We start from the raw sequence: 12,918 nt of genomic DNA, 5'->3' as shown, positions 1-12,918 counted from the left end.
GATTAATTACCTTCTCGCTGATGAAATGATAATCAATCTCTATGTGTTTCATTCGTGCATGGAAAACAGGATTAGAAGCCAAGGCAATTGCACCTATGTTGTCACACCATAAATTCAGTGCTGCAGGCAGCGTGATTTTCAAATCATGAAAAATCATACGAAGCCAATACAAACTCAGCAGTTGTATGAGCCATACTTCTGTATTCAACCTCAGTGTTGGATCTAGAGACAACCCCTTGCTTTTTACTACTCCAGGAAATGAGATTTGTGCCTACAAATACTCCATAACCAGTGGTGCTGCGTCTGTTATCTGGATCTCTTGTCCAATCAGAATCACAATCAACATTTAGTTTGATGTCTCCTGGAACATAATAAAGACCAACATCGATAGTGCCCTTCAAATATCGTAGTACATGCTTCACAGCTTTCCAGTGGACATCACGAGAACAGTGCATAAATTGGCATAACTGGTTAACTGAATATGCAATATTTGGTCTGGTGATGGTGCAATATTGAAGAGCACCTACAACTCTTCGATAGTCAGTGGGATCAGGTAATAAATTACCAGTAACAGATGACAGCTTTGGTCCTGAAGAAGATATACAGTTCAAAGGTTTCACACCAATCATATATGTGCTGTGTAGTAAATCAGTGATGTATTTAGCTTGTCGCAGATGTAAGCCTTCTTGATTTCAGAGTGCTTGAATTCCAAGGAAGTAGCTCAATTCACCCAAATCTTTAACTTGAAACTCTGTTTTCAGTGAGTCAATAAAGTGATGAATTGCTTGGGTGTTAGATCCTGTGACAATAATATCATCAACATACATTAATACAAACATACGTGTAGTGGTAGTAGTGTATATAAATAAGGAATAATCCATTTTTTATTCTAAAAAACCATACTCAACCAATTGCTGTGAGAGTCGTTAAAACCAAGCTCTAAGAGTTTGTTTAAGAACTTGTTTAAGACCATAGAGTGATTTATGCAAGCGGCATACATGCTCTGGAAAATTATCATCTTCATAACCTTTTGGTTGTTCCATATATACTTCTTCATCCAAAATGCCATGCAAAAAGGCATTTAAAACATCCAACTGTTTAACATTCCATTTTAAAGAGACAGCAAGAGCCAAAACTAACCGTATGGTATAGGTTTAACTATTGGAGAGAAAGTGTCATAGTAATCAATTTCAAAAATTTGATCAAACCCCTTAGCGACAAGCCTTGCCTTGTAGCGTTCGATACGACCATCAAGATGTCTTTTAATCTTATAAACCCACTTGTTACGAACAACACATTTGTTTAATGGCTTTAGATAAAGAGACCATGTCCCATTAGCCATCAATGCATCAAATTCACAGCCCATTGCTACCCGCCATTCTGGTTTAGTCACTTAAAACAGGTAGGTTCAGATTCAATCATAATACTGGAGAAGACACATAAAGGGTGACGTGTAACAAGGAATGTTTTGAAACCAAGAAATTCTTTGGCTTTGAGTTTACCTGTCTTAGATTGGGTAATAATTTCTCTATGGGGTATAGGATTATTTGTATGAGAAGCATTAGGTGGCAGAAAAAAAGGTATAAGTGCAGTGGCTAAATCATCAGGTGGCAGAAAAGAAGGTATAGGTGTAGTGTCTATTGTAGGATTATTTGGATGGGAATCATCTATTGGCAGAGGAGAGCTTACAGATGGAGTGGCTATTGGTAATGGTGAGGTTATTGGTATTACTACCGAGAATTCTGGACATGAAACAATGGGAAGAATATTGAAGTCTTGATTAATTAAGTGTAATGAAAAGAATAAAGGTTGAGAAGACATACCGAGAGATTTATTAGTCGTGGGGCTGGTAGCGAAAGAACCTATGTTGAATCCAGGAAATGTGTTTTCATCAAAAACTACATGTCTTGAAATAAAAACTTGACCCGTGTTATATTCTAAGCAACAATATCCTTTTTGTTGATTGGAATATCCTATGAAAATACATTGTTTACTTCGGAAAGCTAATTTATGTTTTTCATATGGCCTGAGATAAGGATAACAGGCACACCCAAAGGTTCGAAGTTCAGAATAGCTAGGCATAGTTTTATGAAGGATAAAGTATGGTGGTAGCATTTTAAGAACTTTGGTGGGTAGGCGATTTATCAAGTAGACTAATGTCAGGAAGGGATCTACCCAGTAACAATTAGGAAGACCTGTTTTGGCTAAAAGAGTTAACCCCATTTCTTGAATATGTCTATGTTTACGTTCGGCTACACCATTTTGTGGGGATGTATATGGACATGTTAATCTATGAAAGATGCCATTGTTTTCTAAAAATATTTTAAACTCTTTGGATAGATATTCTCCGCCATTATCAGATTGCAATTGTTGAATGGAACAGGAAAATAAATTTTCGACAAGAGTTTTATACTTTTGAAAAATTGAAAGAACATCACTTTTGAAACGCATGGGATTCATCCACGTAAAATGACTAAAGTCATCAATAAACAAAACATAATAGCGACAACCTCCAACTGAAATGATAGGAGATACCCAAACATCAGTGTGAATTAAAGCTAAAGGTCGAGTGGACTGTCTAGTGGAATCGGGAAAAGGTAATTTCTTTGATTTTCCTAGTTGACAAGGGCAACAAATACTAGACTTGGGTGTTGGTTTCTTTATTTGGAGGAAAGCAGATAAATTCTAGTATATGACTGGCAGGGTGTCCTAGGCGATCATGCCATTAATCACTGGTGGCTTTTGTTCCTAACTTGGAGGTTAGACAACTGAATTTATTGATGAAATTCTTGTTCTCATTTATTGGATAAAGTTCATCCTCAACCAGCCCGTGAAATAGTAGTTTATTGGTTTTGTTCTCCTTCACACAAAAATCCATTCCAGTCAGAATAAAATAACAGTCATTATCAAGACAAAGCTGGTTAATGGATAATAGATTGGTTGTAGCTTGAGGACAGTGAAATACTTTATTTAACTGAAAAGAATTATGATTTGTGTGTAGAGTAGAGAATCCAGTGTTTTTTATGATCAAACTTGAACCATTGCCTACTTCGACAGTGTCATGATCATCATACGGTTGAAGGGTTATCAAGTTTACTGCATTGGCAGTAATGTGAGCATTGGCACCATTGTCAGCATACCAAGTTTGCTGCTCAAAAGTGTTATTTGCTTCTGCAACCATGGCTGCTAACTCATAAGATGGCCTCCTGCCTTGGAAAGAGAAGTTGAAACGTTGGAAGCAATCCAAAGCAATATGATTATGCTTATCACAGATCTGACATTTTAGTCGTTCATGTGAGGCTCCCCTATCATGATTTAAATGATTTGTAGGAGGACCACGAGGCTGTGTTGATACAACAAATTGTTGAGATCTTGGAACAGTACTTGCAGGCTTTCTTTTGGGATAATAAAAGTGTTTGGCAACAAATGCAAAATTTTGATTTTGCATCAGAATAGGTGCTTCAACCAGTGTCTCAAAACTTAAAAGTTCAAATTGAAAATCATCAAGAGATAATTCCTTGTCCCTGAAAGCAAAATTGTAAGACATAATGAATGGAGTATAGGTGGCACGAAGACCACCAAGTAGAAAAGTGATGAAGTCCTAATCATCCACAGGTTGGCCTGCAGCAACAAGTTGATCAGCCAATTGCTTAGCATCTTCAAAGAATGTAGAGCATGACCAATTTCCTTGAACAATAGTTTGAAGTTGTCTCTTAAGAAGAGCAATTCGAGATCTTGAGGTAGCTGAAAAACGAGTCTGAAAAGAATCCCAGACCTGCTTGGAAGTTTTCATATTAAAGATAGTAGATACTAGCTTTTCAGAAATAGAGGCTAGCAACCAGCTTAAAACACAATTGTCTTTTCTGAACCAAATTGTGTAGGCTGGATTAGGAGAGTTATCTGAAAGAAGTTTGGATGGTGCTTTTTCAGAACCATCAATCATACCATTCAGATCATGACTTCGAAGAAAGACTTGAAACTGAACACTCCATGTCAAATAATTGTGTCCTTCAAGTTTGTTGCTTATGGGTTGTGATATTGATTCAAAATGTTGTGTAGATGGAGAGGAAAAATGTGTGGTATTAGGGGAAGTCATGGAAACTATTTGAATATAGTAGGAATGATGCAAATAAGGAAGATTGCAGAAACGATTGAAATGAATGAGGTGTTTGCCTATAGCTCTGATACCATAAAAGAATAAATAAAGGAAGCAGAGTAGAATTCTGCAGATATGTATTTTAAAGTAGAATCACTTTACTTGATTACATCTTTCTTATTCTCATGTGTATATATAGGTTTGCACATATTTGTATTCTAAACAAACATTTGAGTATTTGAAGGAAGATAAACTAGAGATTTGAATTTTAAAGCTAGCTAGTATCTTGTAGAGTCTTTGAAATACTCTCCTCATCTGATGGCAATCCTGATCCTACACCAACTGTGGAGATATTCTCTCCTGATCTGTTGATAGTAGCTGTCAATACTCTAACAGGTATCAATATCATGTCTACACAATTCAACTTTTTTACTTTTGGTTATAAATATGAAAAAAATAAATAGATTATCTTATGCTTTTTCATAAATAAATATTGTTTCAACATAAAATTAAAAGAATCTCATAATATCTATATCATGATCGAAGTTTAAAATCTTTATAATAATAACTACAACCATTTAAAAGCATATGATAAAAATCAAGCCTCCTTCTAATCCTGGCTTAAGTTGATTCAAATCTCGATACACTTAAGAGATTTTTTTTTATAAATTTTATTTACGATTCTAATAATAATAATAATAATAATAATAATAATAATAATAATAATAATTCAGAAAAATAAACTTATATATTTTTGGACTGAATTTCCAAGAATCGAGCAATTGTGTCTATTCATGATAGAGTTTTTTGTTTTTTTTTTAGATCCTTTACACATATTATTGAAGAGAACTAGGTAATTTTTTCTCTCTGTCAACGGAAAAAAAAAAAACACAAAAAGAACCTTCAAGTGGAAGAAAAAAATATTATGTATATGCATCACGTTTATTTTTTTCTGCCCTAATATAGACGTCTGTGACTCTTTGTACTTATTTGACAACAAAAAGTTTTCGGTGGGATCTTAATACCGTGTTGAAATATATAAACATTCCTTGTATATAGCCTGCATGATTTTTCATGCGAGCTGTGAGATTCATGCATTCATGCATGTAATTCTTTGCAAGTTTTCTGAAATTGCTCATTGCCCCGGTAGAATCTGCCTCCTTCCAGCCTATTTACAAAGATAAAATAAAATAAAATAAAATAAAATGGATACCGACATGGGTAAAAGAATTTGGATATATCCAACTGCCTCCTTCCAGCCTATTTACAAAGATACATGTATAAAATATAAATAATCTTAAAAGACTGCTTTTGGTGGCCAAGGAAAATGTTTTATATATATCATACGAAACCGGCGCCCGGCTTCCATGTGATAAATATAACGAGGATCAACTTCCGAGAAAATGTCTCAATTAGTGTACTGAAATATTTATTTGGCATAACATCGAGAATAGGTCCTTCGATTATGATATGTCTTTCAATTATACCCTCCAACTATTGATTTAAGCAATGTTACCCTCAAAGCATTCTATGCTCATCGATGTTGCCTATGCTATTAGCTCCTGGTCAGCAAGCACTTTAGGAAGCAATATGCTTCTGAAGTGTCTTCAAGCTCAGCAAACACTTTGGACATTGAAAAAAAAAAAGGTGAATTAAGCAGGACTAGGGCTTATTCAAGCAACTTTAAATTGTTTTTATTAATTTTTTTGTCTCGATTAACCTCTCAAGGTTTCATGCAACTTTAACGTACAAAATTTAATAATTCTTGCCAGAATTTTTGTGATCTGGTTTTTTGAATCTTAAGACCTAACCCTTCATTATTTTTATAAGGTCTATATTAGTCACTTTCATGTTATTTTTTTCTTCTTTAGCCAAAGGCATTATTCTCCGCAGCATTATTTATTTAATTGGTAGGTTTCCATGTGTTTTTTATTCAGTGAAGGAATCAAGCGCCACTTTCATGCTTCATGGATATATTTTATGTGCACGCCATGCACGCCATATTTACTTTAGCATTTTCAAAGAGATGGAAGTTCCTTGCAACCATCGTCTACTTGATTATTTATTTTGAAAAGCCAGGAAATAATTATAATAAAAGTTAAATTATGTGAGGAAATTGTCATAGATCAATAAAATTTTTACTATGAATTGTAATAATAGTTTCATTTTTAATTATTTTTTTTTTATCTTTGTGCAGGATATCTTTTTGGTTATTTGCTTGATATTATTCTCTTTTTATTTGTTGTTTACTTGGGTTAGGCAAGGATTGCTAGAATCCAGTACCTTGGGTCTGGCAAATACATCAAACCAAAGGAGCTTAGGTCTGGCTTGGCCACATGACCTAAGAGGCTAAGAGTCTATAAAAAAATAAAAAAATAATAATTAAAATTTCTATTTAGAATATTTCAAGGATAGTTTAAATATTTTTTTTATAAAAAATAAAAATAATTTATTAAAAAATAGAATTTTTTGTTTAGGATACTTTATGGATAGTTTAAATGTTTTTTTTATATAAAATATAGAAAAATTTATAAAACAATATTATTTAGGATACTTCAAACATAGTTTAAATGTTTTTTATAAATAAAAAATAAAAAAAAAATTATAGAAAAAATTATGTAGGATACTTCAAGGGTAGTTTTATTTTTTTTATAAAAAAAATAATTAGTATTTATGTTTAAAATATTTCAATGGTGGTTTAAATGTTTTTTTTTTATAAAATATAGAAAACATTTATAAAAAAAATTATTTAGGATATTTCAATGGTAGTTTAAAAGTGATTTTTTAAAAAACAAATTATAAAAACAATTAATTAGCATTTCTAGTTAGGATGTTTTAAGGGTAGTTTAAATTGCTTTTTATATAAAAAAATTAAAAAAATAAATTTAATTAAACATGACCGTCAGATCGAAATCACTTGAGTTTTGGCTATCAAATAACAAAAACAAATTCTATTTTTAATATTTTTAATTTTTTAAAAAAATAATATTAACCAATTGCTAGACGGGAATAATATTACCAGTAATTGTAAAGGTGAGGAAAACCCAAAAGTACAATCACAATAAAGAATAGGCGAAAACAGAGAAAAAATAACGAGGAAGTCCCCAAGGATATGTGCAAACCCCACTCAACTTCCTATTACAACGTACTTCCTTCTAGAGAGAAATGGTGGAAAAAACAAAATTTGCTGAAACAAACCATTTGCAACTTATCGAGTCATATACTATGCGGAGTCAAAATCTGGGGTAAAATAAGATCTTTTAAAATATTTTAAAAAATATTTTATTATTACTTTTTCATGGATGCCTAATAAATATGGTACTGGGCAGCAGTGGCGGAGCTAGAATATTTTAAATGAGAGGGAAAATATATTATATGAATATATATAAAATATTAATTCAAAATAAATATACTAACTCATATAAAGTAAAATTAATTTTTAAAATACTTTTAACATAAAAAATTTACATTTTAATCATTTTTTTTAAATTTGCATAATAATAAAATTAAGTTCAGTTACATAATAATTATAAATCTTCCATATGAAATCACGACAATCTTTCATATAAAATTCATGATAAAATACACATTAATTCATCAAAACTTATTTCAAACACCCATTACCATATAACATGTTGTATATAATGCATGGATATGGATCAACATTGATAGTTTAAATTTATCATGATAAATCATTTTTAAAAATAAAAAAATAATTTTTTTTTATAAAAAAAAAACCAATCTTTAATTTTGCAAATATCAATCTTTATTCACTAACAACAATTAAAATGTTTGCTTATTCATCTCATGAAAAAATTTAATTCCATATATTTATTAATTCAATTAAAAATAATATTATTTTTAATTAATTCAAAATAATTAAATTAATACCTATTATTCAAAACTATTATTCAAAAACAATTAAGGGGGCAATTGCCCCCTTAATATACTATGTGGCTCCACCACTGCTGGGCAGTCTTCACTTTGTAGTTCAGGTATTTTATTAAGCGGTGATAATTTTTATTTTTTAAAATATTATTGATAAATATATTTTATTTTTAGAGTTTTTATTTAATGGAAACTTGGACTACTGACCAAATAGTTCCTAGCTCAAGACGGCTCTAATGCTAGAGAGATGACACCCCAATTAATTAACTTATCGGCATTGTTGGAAACGCGGTTGAAATCGTGTTTCTTTAAAATTCAAAAAACAATTATTAAAAATTAATTTTTTTATGTTTTCAGATTGTTTTGATGTGCTGATCTCAAAAATAATTTTTAAAAAACAAAAAAAATTAGGAATGGCGAAGGGCGGTAGTGAGTTGAGGGAGCTGCTCTCCACTGTGCTCTGTTTCTGTTCTTCTTCTTCGGATAGTGGAAAATGTAGAAGACGAAGGAGAAGGAGAAGGAGAAGGGCAAGAGGAAGGGCAGTGGCTGGTGGTGGGAACAACGGAGGCTAATGGTGAGCTGAAGGAGCTACTCTCCACTGTGCTTTATTGTGCTATGTTTCTATTCTTCTTCTTCGAACAGTGGAGAATGCAAAAGATGAAGAAGAAAGAGAAGGAGAAGAGGAAGAGCAGTGGCTAACGGTGGAAACGATGGAGGCTAGTGGTGAGCTGCTCTCCACTGTTCACATGCAACGTGAACAGTGAAGAATGCAATAGATGAAGGGGAAAACGAAGGGGAAGGAGAAGAAAAAAGGGAAGAGGAAGAGAGCAATGGTTGATAGTGAGATGAGGGAGAGGAAGAGTTTTGTTGTGCTCTGTTTATGTTCCAGTCACCACCTTCTCTTTTTTTTCTCTGTTTATTGTTTTTATAAATACAGTTACAATAATCAGAAAATGATGCATTGTGAAAAGCATGCAATTTCTGCTTCAATAAAATTGCATTTTGAATGCATTTAATGGTGGGGCCCCTGTATGAAAATTGCATTTTGTTTGGTAACCAAAAACGGAATAAATCACGGTCCAACAAAACGCCATTCCAAACGCTGAGCTAAACAGGCTCAAAATAGTTGAGGCAAAAGTCGTGTGTAGATGTGTTGTTGGCAGGGAAAAGAAACAAATTGGTAGGGAGCTGCCAACCCAATTAACTCAAACAATGAAGCTACATCACCTATATATCTCAAGTTTCTAGTGTAGTAGGGTAATAGAAATCCCCCCTCCTTGTTCTTTTTTATTATTCTTTCTTTCATTTTAAGTAAAAAAATTAAATATAAGAGGTAGAGAGAGAGGTGCTGCGAAGTCAGTTCATCTAGAAGCCTCACCAGTGATAATATTTGTGTGCGCACGCGTGGTGCATCCATGCGCACACAACCAACCCGAAATAATATATTCCTAAAATGGAATTCAATTTATCTTATATCATCACAACATGGCATGTTCTCACCTATTTGAAGTCTTTAGGGGAAGAAAAAACAATTGCTCGAAACCGACAACCAAGTATGATCCAAATGCAAGTTCATGAGAATCCCCAGAATCTAAAAAAAAAAAAAAAGACTCCAATTATATATTAATTTATGTTTTCAATCCATAAAATGGTCAAACAAACTTAATGCTTTCGGTGAAAATGCAAAACCCAAGTAATATTTTTCATGCCTTCAATTTCATAGACCGTAAATTTTAGTCTAAAGATTGTTTATTTTTTAATTTTTTTTATATAATTTTAGATCATTTTTAATGTATTGATGTAAAAACAAATTTTAAAAAACAATAAAATATATTATTTAAATATATTTTAAAAATAAATATTTTAAAAAATAATCATTATTTTATTAACTATTATTTATAATAATAATAATAAAGCTGATGCTTCATAATTTGTCGGTCACATGTCGATAATGAGTTGGTTTGAAATTTGTAGCCTGACGACATTTTGCTACAATGGTAGTTGTCAATGTAATCTAGAAAAGTGAAAAACTGTAAAATTATTTATAATTTTTTAATACGAATTGATTTTATATTGGAGTTCTTTTTTTTCAAAATAGTATAGTCAGTAGAAGTATTTGAGAAATTAATATATCATTTGAAAAAAAAAATGTAAAAATAACACTTTTTGTTTATCGCACCACTTAAATTTCTCTAGTTGTATCACTTTCACTAACACAATTTATACAAACTTTTTTTTATTGTGCCACTTTTATTTTTACATTTTAAAAGTATTTTAAAAAAAAATTGAATTTTTTTTTTAAAATTAATATTTTAATTTTTTTAAATCATTTTAATGCACTGAGTCAAAAATAATTTTTTAAAAATAAAAATATATATTATTTTGATATATTTTTTAATAAAAAATTTTTTTTAAAAAACCACAACCATATTTCCAAACACACTAGTGGTAAAACCAACCAAACTAAAAAAATTTTAAATTAAAAAATAAGTTAAACCTCATGAAAATGATAGTGATTATATATATATATTTGATGAGATTATGCAAATACATTTACAAACCAGGTAAGATAAAACCCACACAAAAAAATCATTAATTTGTTAAATATTTAGTTTGACAAAAACAATTATAGTTAAATTCAATCAATAAATTATATTCAAATATTACTAAATAATTTTAAAAGCCTAATTTTTTTTATAAAAAAAAAAAAGTTGGCTGACTATAATCAATTAAGGTTCAAAAAACCCTAAATTAGATTAAGAAAAGATAGTCGGTATTATATACATGGCAGAAGAGGAGGGTAGTGTAGTTGACTTTGCCTTCAATTTCAGAAGTTGACAAAAAAAAAATTTGTCTTGAAAAAAAAAAAAGTTGGTGCTTAACAATCGGTCACGCGTCGGTTATGAGCATGAGGTAGTTTGAAACTTGTAACGAAGACGACCTATTGCTCTAATGGTAGTTATCAATGCAATCTAGAAAACTGAAAAACTGTACGTTTCTATAATCTTTTAATACATATTAATTTTATATTTGAATTTGATCATATTATACACAGCGGAAGTGGAAAAAAACTCTTCACGATTATTTAGATACTAGCTATTTGAAAGGGATTTAGTTGGGGGTTATATATTTTAAAAACAAAATTGATCTATATTTTATTTCAATATTATTTTACATTAAAAAAAAATTAAAATATAAATTGAAAGTTAATGTAAGCATCTAATTAAATAAATTGATAAAAAATTTATATAAATAAACAAAAAAATCATTAATAATAACTAAAAGAAAAAATAAATTAAAAATAAATATAATCGAGATATTTGATCATGTAAAATAAAGATATTTGCTTAGTTGTGTTTCAAAAATAATTATTAAAATTAATAAAAGGTAATAAAAATAAACACAAATAAAACTAATTGAATAAAATAAAAAGAAAAAAAATTATGCAATGCCGAATATATTAGAAATATTATTTAAAAAATATATTTTTTATTTATAAAAAATAAATCCAATTTATATAAACCAAAAATATATAGATGAATTAGAATAATATCTTTAAAAAATAAACATTAAAAAAAAAACATTGTTCAAAAAGGCCTCCAAAACTCATGGTCATGACCGAGATAAACCGATAGAAAAAAATTAAAGATAATCACAAAAATAATCTTTTGAAAAAATAATGTAGAATAATGAAATAATAAAAGCAAATGAGCAAAAAAAAATGTTAAATAGCATTAACTTTTCAAACTGATGACTTAGATCAATAAATTGAAAACACCATAAAAAAATCACAAAGCTCAATCCATAGTAAATCAAACGTTGAAAAGATGAAACTAGAAAAAAAATCAATCACTCAAAAGAATCAAAAAAAAAAAAAAAATTATAATTAAAAGAATAATAGTTAAAATCAAAATAAAAAATAAATTATAGAGCAACCAAAAAATTCCAATTGGAAAGATAAATTGAAAAGAAAAATAAATTTAACAAATCAAAAGAATAAGGGTCAAATTAAAATAAATATTTTTTATTTATAAAAATAAATCCAATTTATATAAAACAAAAATATATAGATGAATCGGAATAATATCTTCAAAAAATAAACATTAAATAAAAAACATTGTTCAAAAGGGCCTCAAAAACTCATGGTCATGACTGAGATAAACTGATAGAAAAAATTTAAAGATAACCACAACAATAATCTTTTTAAAAAAAATAATGTAGAACAATGAAATCATAAAAAGCAAATGAGCAAAAAAACAAATGTTAGACAGCATTAACTTTTTAAATTCGTGACTTGAATTAATAGATTGAAAACACCATAAAAAAAATCATAAAGCTCAATCTATAGTAAATCAAACGTTGAAGGATGAAACTGGAAAAAAAATCAATTACACAAAAGAATCAAAAATAAAAAAAAATATATAATTAAAAGAATAAGAGTTAAAATCAAAATAAAAGGTAAATTATAGAGCAACCAAAAATTTCTAATTAGAAAGAAAAATTGAAAAGAAAAATAAATTTAACAAAAAAAACAAATCAAAAGAATAAAGATCAAATTAAAAAATATAATATATCATAAAATTTTGATTAAATGATGAAATTAAAAACTAATAAAGATTTAACAATGAAATCCAATGAAAGAAATTAAAAATAAAAAAAATTAGAAATAATTTTACAAATCTAGTTTTATAAAAAATAAATAAATACAACAAACAAACGTTAGCCGATTATAATCAATTAAGGTTCGAAACCCAAAATTAGACTAAGAAAAGATAGTCAATATTATATTCATTTTATGTTAACTTTGCCATCAATTTCAGAAGTTGACGATTTTATTTTTATTTTTATTTTATTTTTGTGATCTGAAAAGAAATAATAAAGCTGGTGCTTGGTCACGCGTCGGTTAAGAGTTAGTTTGAAATTTGTAACAAGAC

This window comes from Populus alba, chromosome 4, assembly GCF_005239225.2.
Source record: "Populus alba chromosome 4, ASM523922v2, whole genome shotgun sequence".
NCBI lineage: Eukaryota > Viridiplantae > Streptophyta > Magnoliopsida > Malpighiales > Salicaceae > Populus > Populus alba.
The sequence above is the reverse complement of the archived record's forward strand: the minus strand, read 5'-3'. Positions refer to the sequence as shown.